The sequence below is a fragment of the Protopterus annectens genome, chromosome 10.part0 (assembly GCF_019279795.1).
Source record: "Protopterus annectens isolate FY-2018-M chromosome 10.part0, PAN1.0, whole genome shotgun sequence".
Classification (NCBI taxonomy): Eukaryota; Metazoa; Chordata; order Ceratodontiformes; family Protopteridae; genus Protopterus; species Protopterus annectens.
In genome coordinates, this window is record NC_056744.1 from 1657372562 (window position 1) to 1657387831 (window position 15270).

Consider the following 15270-nt stretch of genomic DNA (forward strand, 5'->3'; position numbering starts at 1 on the left):
TTCCGGATACTGGCAAAGGCTCTTGCCACCCCTATAGTTCCTTTTTTAGGCAAGGTACAAATGACAAATTCACCACCTTAACAAGTACAAGCAAGCAAAATCTGAGAGTAATGCTACTCAATGCTAGAAGTCTAAACCTCAAAATGCACTCACTCGAGGCACTCCTTAAAATGGAGAACATCGACATCTGTGCAGTGACAGAGAGCTGGTTCAAAGCTCTAGAGAGCACCCCTGCATTACCACGCTATAATTCATACCACACCTTTCGGCCACCAAACCTGGACCGAAACACTAAAGGTGGAAGCATGTCCATATTCATTAAGGATATCCACACCTCCAAGATAGTTGCTCAGCATAATGCATCCGAGATTACCCTAGTTCAACTAACTCTGGGCAAAACTGCAGTCCAGATTGTAGCTTGCTACAGACCCCCCCCCCAGCATGCCCCAGGATTCCCACTCCTCTTTTCTTGATACACTGGAAAATATTAAGGTACAACCCAACACCCTAATAATGGGTGATTTCAACTACCCCATCATTAACTGGGAAAACGACTCGTGTAACAACTCTTTTGCTCAACATTTTCTGGAAATCATCAATTCCTACACCTTGGATCAACTTATCCACATCCCCACCAGGGGCAGCAATATCCTAGACCTGGTCATCACCAACATGGGTGACTGGTGTTCCACACCAGAGGTCAGCTCCTCGTTGGTCAGATCCGACCACAAGCTAATCACCCTAGACATCCACATCCTGCTCCCACCCCCCATTAGGAAAACAACAGTAAAAAATGTCTCCAAAGCCAACTTCACGCTTCTTAAGACAGAAGTGGCGAACTTCATGACACCCATGCAGATGGACACTAGAGGTACGACTGCTGAATCCTACACAAATGCACTTTATAAGCACTTACATGAGTGCATGGATCGTGCTATCCCTAACAGAACCAAGATGCTATCCCCCAAAAAAGGAAGCCAATCTGGTGGTCTTCTGCCATAAACAAACTCTACAACAGAAGAAAGAAACTGTTGCAAAAAAGAGTAAAATCCCACGATTGGAGGAACTCCCCGGTCAGCCTCAGTAAGAAGCTGAGATCCCTCATAAAATCCTCCAAAGCTAGTTATGAAAACAAAATCACCACTGATTCTAAAGACAGCCACAAAGCATTCTATAGCTATGCCAAGAATCTCAATGGCAACACTCAGTTCTTTTCCAAGTTACAGCACAATGACACTAAATATACAGAACCAACTGATATTGCCAACATCCTGGCAGATAGGTTCAGTGCTAACTTTACCCCTCTCTCACCCCCTAGAGGATCCATCTTTATACTGGAAGAATGCAAAGTTCCTGTAATCACGGCTGCACAGGTAAAAACCTCACTCTCCAAAGCCAAGAACGCAGCATCCATGGGACCTGACAACATCCCAGGCTGCCTTCTACACGAACTACAGAATGAAATGGCAACCCACCTAAGTACCATGTTCAATCATAGCCTCACCTCAGGCTTTGTGCCCATTGAATGGTGCACCGCAATGGTTATCCCACTCCACAAAGGGGGGGCCACAACAGACCCCGGGAACTACTGCCCCATTAGCCTGATGAGCCTGGTCTGCAAGGCCATGGAACGTATCATCATGGAACTCATAAACAAAGACATTGGAGATCTCTAAACTCTAGACCCCACACAGTTCTGGTTTGTAAAAGGCAGATCATGTCTTTTAAACCTGACAGACTTCTTTGAAGCAGTCACCAAAGCCATAGATGAGGGTAAGGTGGTTCACACGGCCTATCTAGATCTTGCCAAGGCGTTCAACACCATCCCCCACTCTGGAATTATAGATAAACTCACTAAACTAGGTATAAATCCCTATGTCACATGATGGGTTGCCAACTGGCTTACTGAAAGAACCCACACTGTGAAAGTAGCAGACTCCAAATCAGACTTCAGACCAGTGACAAGTGGAGTACCACAGGGTTCAGTCCTGGGTCCTCTCCTGTTTGGTATCTACTTCTCTGAAGTACAGGCTAACACAGAAGGTCTTTGGCTAACTAAATTCACTGATGACTGCAAACTAGGAGCCATAATCAAAACTCCTAATGATGTGGACATCCTACAAAAGGGCCTCACTGAGACAGATGCCTGGTGTCAAAGCCATGGTCTCAAGCTCAATGCCAAAAAGTGCATTGTCATCCCCTTTTGTAAAAACTCTGTACCCATGAACTACCACATATGCAGTAGTCTACTTAACACTGAAAGTGTGATAAGAGACCTTGGGACACAGGTGGACAGTAGTCTCTCCTTTGATAATCACATCGCCACATTGGTCAGGAAATCCTTCTACGTGGCACACCTCATCACAAAAGGTTTCTCATCCAGAAAAAAAGAGGTCATTGTTCCCCTCTACTCATCACTCATTAGACCCATTATAGAGTACAACGCCGCTTTGGGTATGTACCTCACAAGGCATCTACAACAACTGGAAAGGCCGCAGAAATGCCTCACAAAGAGGATTACTGGCCTCAAACAGATGCCTTACGCAGACCGACTCAAAAAACTCCAGCTTTACTCCGTCACATGTCGCCACCTCAGAGCCGATCTCTGCCTAACATACAAAGCTATGTCAAACCCAGAGCTGTTGGACATGCTCCACTTGAAGAAATCCCAATCCCTTCAAGCTACATGCTCTAGGGACCTTGTCACCACAATAAACAGAACATGCTGGAGGGATAGATTCCTGTCCCAGAGACTTCTCATACTCTGGAACAGACTACCTATCTACATCAAACAGAGGTCCTCGTTAGCACTCTTCAAGAAAAATCTTGATGATTGGATGGGTAATAGGAAATTCACCCCAGGGATCACTTCAGTGGTTCTGCTTGACAGGGGCACAGGAAAATAATTTTTTTAGGTGGCGAAAGCCAGGGTACCTTTTTGGCTAGGCTTGTATAGACCCTAGGGCCAACAGCCTAGTGCCTACCTATGAACCTATGAAAAGTGAGAGCAAAGTATGACATCATTACAGGATGTTGGCCAAAACTATGACAGTTATTGGATGTGGCAATGTGCCAAGCCTTAGAATCATACATTCATATACATTCATCCTTCCTATATGCACATATAGTTGCTTAAGTAGGCCTTTTACTGTACCTTTAAAAGTCACAGCAGATGTATCTAACAACCCGCCAAACTGTCTCGTGTACAAGTAAGAAAAAAATAAAATTCCTAGTAAACATGCACAGTAGTTAATGTATAAAATACGGTAATTGCTGAGCATTTAGCAATAGTAGTGTATTTAACAAAATCTGTCAAGTGTGTACAACATTAAATTATTTCCAAACTAGTTGTATCAAACATTTATTTAAAATACATACACTGGGCACTGACTGACAACATATTTAAAAGAAAAGTTAAAAAGAAATGCCTGACAGCCCCTGTAGACAATTGTGTATTGGATACTAAAGAACTTTGCCAGAGATGCCCAATACCACCACCACAACCATCTGAGGAAAGTAAATTGACACAATGGATATGTATTAATTGTGCATAAAATAATCTAAATAGAAATTTAGGTAACCCCTCCTTTTATATTTATTTATTCTGTATATTAATCAGTACAGAGGGATGGATTTCACATTGTTATGAAAACAAGGGCTTATTAATGTAGAATTAATTGTTTTATGTTCTGAATTACACTTCAGTTTCTTCAAGTACAGAACTGGGGTGTTCGGTAACAGTTTTTTAATTATATAAAATGCCAAGAATAATAATAAATGACATTTTTAGAAATATAAAGTTACTCTCACCAGACTTATCTGTTGATCATTGTATGAAAGTTGTGTTTTTTAAATGAAAGATAGTCATCATGGTGTCCACTGCCTGCAGTCCTCACATTTGGAATATCCTGCATGCAGGTAGCCTGTAACAGGCTCACTTTCCAGATATTTATCCTTCCTCAGGGTTTTGGCTGACACTCTCCCTCCAAAAGCATAGGAATGTTGGTGGTCTAAAGGGTGCTTCTGCACCTTCAGGTCTTTCCTGCCATTTAGTGTGCATAGCTGAGTATGTTTTGTAGGGCTCAATCTGTCAGTTGGCCTACTTCCAACAGCCAGATAAGGGGATACATTCAGAACATCAAACCCTACAACAACGACACCGCAAGACTGGCACTCAAAATGTCAATCAGCTTGTTTAGCAGTATTAAATGAACCAGTATCTTGTTGTCTGACATCACAGTAGAGCACAGACTGGATTTTTGTCCTTCCCCATTGTAGCATGATCTCAAGAGTTGGTATACATAAGTATTAGAGGATGTAGGGGGCTGTGTTTTTTTTTTTTTTTTAATTTCCTGTTAATGTTTTATGTTTCAGCTTTTCGGCGTCAATGTTTTATGATGCAACATTCAGAACATTTAACTCTTTGAATGTATTCTCCAAATAAGTACCCCATAGGGGATTTTTTTTCTCTTATTTGTCTGTTTCATTAATAATCGCATGTCTAATACTGTTCGTGTTTAGAGGACTGTGTTGTTTAACTTATTCAAAATCAAACAACAGTACAAGGTCACAGCAAACAATTTAAAACAGAAGTAACAAAAGTAGGGCTTTTAATGCACAGCATTTCATCAGTAAAAAATAGCCATCACAACTATATCATTTAAACAGCAAATTCAAACCAATCAAATATAAAAGTCAGTGTACTACAGCTTAGTTAAAGAGGCAATCAGTATTTACAAATGTTAAATAAAGCATACATTTTACTTTTGAATTAAATTGTTTTCCATGACCTTGTGCTGTTTTTTAATTTTCATTTTGTTTTTCTGCTTTGAAGCAGCATGGTTTATTTCACTTTGAGTGCTTTTAGCTTTGGTCTGTTTAAGTTAATACTGCATAGTGCATGGGAAAACAAATTACCCACAAGGATATCCATGCTAAGGGCTTGTTCGGCCTCAGCCCAGACCACAGTATAGACACATGTCAGTGTTGCTCTGCATTCGTTTCAAGGACAATCCATAGAAGGCATCACTTTCTCCAGGACTTTGCATCCAAAAATGGAGTGTGTGCCTCTTTCTTAGCCACCATATCATCTGCTAAATATTCTGGAAGCCTCCAATCCCGCTCCCCCAAAAAAAGACAACAGGCTTTGGAAAACAGAGCATCTCTGATGATTTTAATTTTCTTAGCTCTGGTGGCCTGGCCATTAACAGGCACTTTTGCAGCACTGCCCTCAGGGTCATTTTCAGTGTAGACCTCTGGTAGGACTGCTGTATAGCTACCCGCACCATCGTTTTTTTCATGCATCCTCATAGACAGATTTACTTAACATGCATCTGGAGGCTGAAGGCCCCCCCAATTTCTGAGGCCCATTTTATAATTTCTTAACATGAATGTGGGATCCCCTACCATTGTTGTACATGAGGAGGTTCCTGTTGACCACACTGAGGTTTTGGTTCCCTCCCCACAACACAGGGCTTACAGGGTAGCTGTTGCTAAAGTTGTGAAGAAAAAAAACAAAGCACAAACAAGCACCTGTCAGGCTGTCTCAGCCTTGGCCGGATATTGCTTTTTTCCATTCTACTTCCTCGACTTCTGAATTTTAAGCCAAGTTAATCCAGTACTTTTATAGTTTTAAAGACCAAGAGGCCAGGCTTTCCTATACCTAAGGTGTCTGGAGCCACTTCAAGGATGAAAATAGTAAGAGGATTCTTATATGTACAACTCAGAAGAACTGATGCTTTCTTTTTATTTTTATTGTTTCTGAACTTAGTATTCCTGTCTGTTTATGACACGATTAGAATTGCTCAATAGTATCCTTCTTATGTGTTTGTTATATAGTTAAAGAAGTTTTGGATTGATCTTGCTGTTATAACAGTTATGTGTTCTCTCTTATTATTATTATGCACTTCAGTGTATGTTAGTACTTAGATCTATATTTATTATGAAATCTTCTAGATTTAATAAATGTTCAAAGTGCAGGAATAAAATCCCACCTCAGGACAAGACAGCTTATGCCAAATGTGTTAACAGTCTCAGGATTTTTCAAAGGTTTTCAAGACTTGAGTCTTTTGATTAACCTTATGCAACAGAAAAACAAAAACAAAACTTATTAAGGGTCTTTTGCCCAGAGAGCATGGTGAGTAAACTTCTGTATCTTCCAAAGTTCTCTTCCAAAAACCCAAATCTGTGTCCAAGCACAATCAGGAGTGATCTCTCTCTCATATCTCTTCCCCCATGGGATAGCCTAGAAGAGAAAATAAGGACTTCTCATCTTCCTGCTTTTCAGGAATATCAAGAATGAATACTGAGACCATGTACAGATTTCATGGTTCTAGACAGTCCAGTGTCTCCCTGGTGTTGGAGGTAGAATTGTTTTCCCTTCCTAAACTGAGCATAACTACTACATGTTGGTTACAATAGAACTCACTCTTCTCTGTCTGTCTCATTTATTTGGATCATCATAAAAGTAGACTTCAATTATGATTTAATGATGGAGGCCCTTTCGCAGGCTCAAGTACAAATAGGTCTGATTTCTTCCATTTCTGTGTCCAGGGCATATAAAGACTGATTCCCCATTTCTCAGCTGGTGTTTCTCTCATTAGCCACTTTGTTGTTCACATTGGTGGATTATGTGGCCAATTAAACAACGGTGTCTTTGATGCAGCTCCCATTTATAGTGGTTGATGCTGTTAGACCCTAAAGAGTCTTTCTGACTTCAAGATTGCCATTTCTGTTGGTGCCAGCGATATTGGACCAGGGTTTATCTTCATCACTGCCAGTCCATTTGGTAAACCTTTTGCTGTTTTAGCATTCTAGCCTTCTTCACTAAGAATACATGAACTGGCATCAGTAGCCTGTTGACATAACTTTATGTGGATCATTCAAGGCCACTTCAGGTGCCTGCCTTGATTGATGCCGTCCCAAATTTTTCATAATCGATTCAGTCATTGTTGACCAAAGTGACAGCTGTCCCTCTGAGTATCAATATTACACAGATTGGCAGAAGAGCTGTCAGCATAGCTGTCCACAAAAACAGGGCTCAATAAAGACCTGCTTTGCTGAAAGGTAGTGATCCTGAAAGGTAAGACTAGAAGACCTGAACATTCCTGATACCTGCATATTACTGGTTTAGATCCTAGTATGATAAATTCTTTTTCTACAAAAACATTCTCAAAAGAGCCAGTAGAAAAGCAGTGATGCCTAAGGGGCCATCTTACTCCCCTTTGAAGTCACCAGTTTGAGACTTAAAAGGGACCATGATGATTATCCTGTATCCCCTTGCTAATCCCAAATTTGGTAAAATACTGGAGTTAATCAGGAAAAAGGGAGATTGGCACTTAAACAGATCATCATCTTTCATGAGGTTTCTCCAGGATGGCATTTAGGTTTTGTCCCTCTGACATCAAAAGTGGCGCCATTCAAGACAAAATGGTTTCCTTGAAAACCTAGGAAGTCTGCAAGAACCTTCATCTGTTGGCCACCATTCTGAGAAAACAATATCGAATCTTCTGGCTCCCAAGGACTGGGATTTCCTGAAATTTCCCATTGTAGACTCAGTCATTACCACTGCAACCCTTATTGTGGAGCCAACTCCCCAGAATCCACTAAGTCATCCCCAACAGAGTCTTGAACCCTGGATCCTTTGGAAGGGGTGTGTTTATGTCTCCTGTGTTAACTTTCAGGACAGTGAGCTATGTCACTCATGTGTTGCATTTCCAATGGGAGCTGGCAGAGGAACTGACTAAAACCTGGAGCAGTTGCCACAGAACCAGAAAGAGATAAGGTCAAGGCTGATGACCCAAGCTGATAATAATGTCCTTTGTTCCCACACTTTCCATGTACATTGTACATAATGCAGTAGAAGGAGAAGCAGTGCAGCAGATGTTGATATCATGGTTTGACAGCACTCTTGGATGTGCTTCACTGAGTTTGCTGACACCTGAAAAATATTTTTCCTAATTGCTTCCTTTAATGTTTGACTTTTTTGGACTACATATATGGGACAGACACCAGACGTGAGAGGGATGGAAGGATATTCTCTGTTAATGAGATTTCAGTCACTTCAGGTGACCTTGGAGTAAAATTAAAAAAGTCCGTGTCAGGTGTAGTTCAGAGGCACTGGTCAACAGCAAAGGAATTAGCAGTCTGTAAGGGACCAATATGTCCATTCTGCCTTTCACCCAGGATACCCACCTGGAGGGAGAGATTGTTGGTAGGTTATGGGTTTTCTATACTCACCAGCTTGGGTCAGCTTTAGTAGATTTCACGAGGCCTTGCCCAACTCTCCCACTCTGAAGGCAGTTTAAGGTTTTCTTCCCCTCCATCTTTCTGTGTCGTTATCCATCATGCAGGACAGATGGGCAAGGAATATAATATCCCAGGCTACATGATCCCTTTCTATGTCTCTTCATGTGTGCTGTCCTTTCCCCTTGTGAACATCCCATCCAATTATTCTCTCTAGATGCTTGTGGGACAAACAGTACTACCTTGCCTTGCACTGGAAAAGTGGATGTACTCTTAGGTCCTACAGAAGACAAATCTCCATTTCAAGAGTGCCAAATAGTCCAGGGGTCCTTGCAGTTCTTTATACAAAATAGTAATTTTCACTTTTGTACCCAGTCATTTGGTCTCCATACAGCTTTAGGGCTAGTTACCAAATGTATGATGGTAGTGGCAACACACCAGAGGCCGCAGGAGACCAAGAGCTTCCCCTAACTGGAGGACTGATTCTGAGCAGCGGCAATGAGGGACAAGCTTCTTCTGAAAAAATGGAGACTTTGCTTAAGACATTTCAGTCACTGGGAAACATGATCAACCTGGTGAAGTCACAATTAGAGCTTTCTTAGAATCTACAGTTTATCAGCTGCATTTTGAACATGGTTCATATCTGGGACGGACTACCTCAAGGAAGGATTCTCACCATTAACAGATCAGTCAACTTCATATTGCAGAAAGTCTCAATTACAGCCTTTCAGTGTCTCAGGACATTAGGTCTAATGGCAGCTTGTGTGTGAATTGTCCCTTCTGCTAAACCTAACTGAGGTATTGCTTCAGCAGATGCTGAGCACTCCATGGTATCAAGTTTCAGAAGAGTTGTCACACCTGAATAAGGTCTTCTGGGTCTGCAAGGATGATTTAAGGTGGTTTCTAGGTAATCTTTTCCAATTTCCTTCCACTGCAGTCACCACAGATGTCTCAGCTGTGAGGTATGGGGTGTTGTCAACACAGGATCCAAGGTGTCTTGTTAACCATGGAGATCAGCCAGTGGATTATAATACTGGGCCTGATGGTAGTCCTCCTGAGTCTGCATACCTTATAGGAATCTCTGCTGCAGGATGTGATTATCATCCATGTGAACAGTATGGCAGATTGACAATATGGCCATGGTCTAGCACATCAACAAGTAAGTAAGAACCAAATGCTTCCCTATATAAGGAGGCCATGATGGTCTGTGATTTCTCATCTCTCAATTGCAGCCCCTTATACCTTTTTTTACTAGGGATGACTACCTCCTCCCCCAGGTACTTTTCTGCCTAGCTTACTCGTGTAGTTCACTGTACGGTTTCTGTAGAATTGCAAAAGCTGCTCATGTCTTGGTGTCCACAAGGATGGGCATGCCTACTATCCCCTTGATTCTGCATTTGGGATACTTAATTCTGCAAGCAATCATGCAGTTTCCACCAACACAGAGACAGAAGAGGTCCATGTTCTGATGGTCGTTCAGGCGATGGAAAGTTAGGTGAAGATTGTATCATCTGCACTGGACTGGAGGGCTGCAGCATGTCAAGTTAGTGGGCACTGGTTCTGAAAGTGGCCATGGGCACATGTTGCTCTGTTATAGAGGATGCCTTTGCAAAAATTGCAGCATCTTGTACACCAAAAATTCATATCTTTCACAACAGGTGAACACTGAGCAATGCAGCTGTTTTGTACATTACTGAATACCTCTGTCATGTTCGATGCCATCATTGACATAATCACTGTCTCTCATTTGCATCAGAACCATCATTTGTTTATCATTATGAGATCAGTTGCATATGCTGTACAATGCAATATTCATATCTTAGTGCAGTGAGAGATGAGGGCTGGTTTCTATTTCTCTGCCTTTAATAGCCAGTGTTTTAAACCAGTTGTACTTAGTTGCTCAAGCTGTTCAAAGCTGCGGTGAGATAGGCCTTCTGCCATTTGCTCTGCTGTGATATTGGAAAAAGATAAGTGCTTATTTTCAACTGTTTCTGCACTTCTGTTTTACTGTATATCTGTGTAATCTGTGCAATTGTTTTTTGTCCCACCCACCTACCCAGCTGTTGTGGTGGTCTTAAGTCCTGTTGGCTTTGAGTTGCCCACCTCTAGTATAAAGTTGATACTGGACACTCCCCCCAGTTACATTACATCAGCTCATTCAACTGTTTATAGTAAGAACTTAGTAAAGACCCATCCCTTTAGCTTCAGAACCTTGAATTATCACATTATCTTCTGTCTCTTCACTTTCTACTGAAAAAAAAAACACACCCATCTTTCTACTTCATTTTGCTGTTTGTGACTTAGGAGTTCAACTGCATTTAGTTTGCCATATTTATTACACTGCTTTATTTGTGCTCTCTGTTACTGCTGTGAATTGTGAGCTACTGTTTCAAAGCAATCTACTGATTAACTATATTTCATTGCTATCTACTGCAATGTATTACTGTCTAACTGCATTTTACTGCATTTTGTTGCTGTTTAACTGTATTTTTTCATACAAGTTCTATTCTTTTGACTATAAGTGATTAATCTGTGTTTCACTGTGAGTTTTTTCTTACCGAGTTCTTAACCTTAAAATTGAGTAGCATAGTCTAGATACAGGTCTGCGGCATCCAGAGCTTCAGCTGCTTGTTTTTTTTTACCCTTTTTGAGGTATTCCAGCTGCAAGTTTTCCCTTGGTAGCACTTATGTTATTATCTAGTAGTACTACTCGTAGACCATTTCTCCCCTTACCCTCTTCGCTCTTTCAGTTTCTGGCAAATATGGATGGACTATTTCCTACATTTTCTCCTGCCAGTCTGGTTGATATGGGCATCCTGAGACAGTGTAGCAACTGCCTCATGTACACGGGCAACCCTCTACTACTTTGCGTCTTTCGGCTTTTCCCGGTTAGGGGTCGTCACAGCAGAACTCCGGTCCGCTAATGATTGGCAGTAGAGTTTTACGTGCTGGCTTGCCGGGCCTAACGCACAACCTTCAACAAAGGAACGCCCATTCACGCATGTCGTCACACAGAAGATGCTCTAACTGAGAATCGAATGGGCAACGTCTAACTGTGAGGCGACAACGCTACCGCAGCATCACCACCGAGGGCAACCCTCTACTACTACTACCTACAAACATAATTTGTTAGAGATACAAATACATTAAGCACCTAGTGTCATTGTTCTCTCCCCCACAAACTAGTATATCTGGCACTGAGAAGGTTGGCAACATGAACACCACACCTCAAACACCACCCACACCTACACAACACACTCCCACATATGAGGAGGCCCTCAACAAAAGCATACCCAAACAAAAGAGACCTCCGAGGCATAAACACACACAAACTCCACTTCCCACCACACCGCACACCACACATAGTCCACACACCTGTGTCTCACAGCCACTAAGGCCTAAACGTAAACTCAACATATTAGTCATAGGAGAGTCCATTGTGAGACACACAGATGTGTCCTTTACCAGGCTGGATAAGGAGAAAGTCATGGTTAGTTGTTTGTTGGGTGCCAGAATCCACCATATCACCAATGCACTCAAGTCGCTCAACAGGTACTGTTATGACTCTGTCATAGTCCATGTTGGAGTGAATGACTTGAGATGTACCTCCCTGGACTATATGATGAGAGACATGACTGAGCTTTCATGAGTATGTGTCCCAGGCAGGTATGTCCCTAACCTTAAGCAGCATTTTACCATCACTCAGAATGATGCCTCAATACAAACAGAAAATGATTGACTTTAACAACTGGCTTAGTTTCTGATGTCATTCAAAGGGGGTCCAGTACCTGGCAGCCTGGGATGACAGGATTGACAAGCCACGATGCTTTGCCAGAGATGCCTGCATCTGTCTCCCTTGGGCTTCAGGCTCCTGGCAAAGGCTCTTGCCTCCCCCATAGTGCCTTTTTTAGGCAATGCCATGAGGTCAAAACTACCAACATGAAAATGTCATTAAAATATAAATTGAAGGTTATGCTGCTAAACAGTAGGAGTCTAAACATGAAACTGCACTCATTGCAAGCAATCTTAACCCTGGAAGAAGCTGACATTTGTGCAGTCACAGAAACCTGGTTCAAAGCTTTGGACAGCACCAAAGCCATACTGGGTTACTCATCCTATCATTCATTCAGACCCCAAGCTGTGGGCAGCAAAACAAGAGGAGATGGAGTTGCAATATGTATAAAAAACATACACACCTCTAGGCTGGTCAAACAGTATGATGCACAGGAAATACTCCAGGTGTAGTTAACAATTGACAAGACCCCTATTCAAATCATAGCTAGCTACAGGCCTCCAACTTTGACTCAAGATGCCCACTTCACTTATCTGTACCTCTTCAAATCTATCAAGATTCAACCATTTGCTCTGATCCTGGGTGACTTTAACTATCCAACCATAGATTGGAATAAATACTCATGCCAAAACACAAATGGCCAGAGATTCCTTGATTTCGTCAATGCAAATGCCTTGGACCAGTTGGTTAACATCCCCACAGAAAGTAAAAATATCTTGGACTTGCTATTAACCAGCATGAGTAACCACTGCAGCATCCCTACAGTGTCAGCATCCCTGGTAAGATCCAACCATAAAGCAGTGACTTTTGAAGTCACCCCCCCCCCCCCCCCCCCAGCTAGGGTCAAACAAAAAACTTCTCCAAAGCTGATTACAACCTCCTGAGGAAAGGTATAAACAGCTTCACAGCCCCTCCCCCTCCACAGAAACTGGCACATATGTCCAAACTTACTCCAAAGTACAATATGAGCATTTATATAGCTGCATGGAATCAGGAATACCAGACAGGACAAACTCATCCTCCTCAAGGAAGAGTAAACTTGTCTGGTGGACCTCTACAATAAATAAACTCTATAATAAAAGGAAAAATTGCTGTACAGGACCAAGAAGGAGTAGGTGTCTAACTGGAAGCAAATTATCCTTAGCCTGAACAAGCAAATAAGAGCACTAGTGAAATCCTCCAAAGCAAACTTCGAGTCCAAATTGGTCACATCTACTAAAGACAATCATAAGGGTTTCTTCACATATGTCTGCAAACTCAAAGGAAACACCAAGATCTGCTCAGAACTGGTGGTCAAGGACACCACGTACACAAACCCTGTAGATATAGCCAACCTGCTGGCAGACAGGTTCAGTGAAAACTTCACTCCTCTGCCCCCCCATCAGTAAAACAGGACATCCCCAGTACCTGCTTCCTCCCCTTATTTCTAGGGAGCAAGTCATCAGCGTCCTCTCAAAGGCAAAAAAATACAGCATCCATGGGACCCGATAACATCCCAGGCTACATCCTACATGAACTTAGGCAGGAACTTGGAGCACCATTAGGCACCCTATTCAACCAAAGCCTGAGTACTGGCTTCGTCCCAGATGATTGGAGGACAGCTACTGTCATCCCTTTGCACAAAGGTGGATCCAGGAAATTATAGACCCATCAGCCTAACTAGCCTGATCTGCAAGGCCATGGAGAGAATTATGATGGACCTCATTAACAAGGACATTGGCAACCGCCAGACACTGGATCCCACACAGTTTGGTTTTGTCAAGGGGAGATCATGGCTGTTAAATTTGGTTGACCACTTTCAGATAGTCATCAAGGCCACAGATGAGGGGAACATGGTGCACACCGCCTACCTTGACCTGGCCAAGGCCTTCGATACTATTCCCCACACAGGTATAATAGATAAACTTTCGCAACTAGGCATCAATCCATATGTTACCAGATGGGTAGCAAATTGGCTCACTGATAGAACCCACCTAGTCAAAATAGGGGAAGCCACCTCAAGTAGTAGACCCATAACAAGTGGTGTATACCAGGGATCAGTCTTGGGGCCTCTGCTGTTTGGGATATACTTCTCAGAGGTACAGGCCAAATCTAGTGGGCTATGGCTGCCCAAGTTTGCAGATGACTGCAAGCTGGTTGCTGTCATCAATTCCCCTAGTGATGTGGACATCCTCCAAGAGGGTCTGACCCAAACAAATGACTGGTGCCAGAAACATGGCCTCAAACTGAATGCCAAAAAAATGCATCATCATCATCCCTTTTGGGGAGAATGATGTCCCCACAAATTATCACACTGATAATATGGCACTAAGCATGCAATCAGTCGTGAAGGACTTGGGAACCCAGGTTGATAGCAAACTGACTTTTGACCACTATATTGCCTCTGTTGTACGGAAAGCTTTCTACATGGCCCACCTCATAAGTAAGGGTATCTCATCCAGGGACGAGGTGGTCATAACATCCCTGTTTTCTTTCCTTATAAGACCGATTATTGAATACAGTGCCCCTTTCAGCATGTACCTCAGAAAGCACATGCAGCAGCTGGAGAGACCACAGAGATTCTTCACCCAGAGAATCCAGGGTCTCAAAAATCTACCCTACACAGATAGGCTAAAAGCCCTGTCCCTCTATTCAGTCTCCTGCAGACTCTTCAGAGGTGACCTCTGTCTGGCATACAAAGCAATCTCATACCCCGCCCTGATGGGACTGCTGCATATCCGCAAGTCAAGCTCCACTCAAGTAATCCACACGCAAGACCTCAACCTGGTCTGTGACAGCAATAGGACTTGTTGGTGGGACAGATTTGTGTCCCAGAGACTCTTGTGGAATAGACTCCCTCTCCACATAAAGCAGAGTACCTCATTAAATCTTTTTAAGCGTAACCTGGATAACTGGATGGGGAATAGAAAATACACCCCTGGGATTCCACTTATGTCCTTGATGGACAGTGGCATAGAGTGCTGACTTGTTGGAACACAGACTAAATTCTTGTCTAGGCTTGTAAGGGCCTCAGGGCCAATAGCCTAGTAACTTCCTATGATCTTATAACTTGTGTCTCAAAATCACCTCCTTCTTGTACTTCACCAATTTCTCTGCCAGTCTGTGCAGTGCTATGTGCTGTCTATAAATTCCAACCAAAATTTCTATTTATGAGATCAGAGAGATTTATGTTGCAAAGAGGGGAGTCATATCCCAGTCTTAATGATGATGAGGTCTAGAAGCAGATGGTGGGA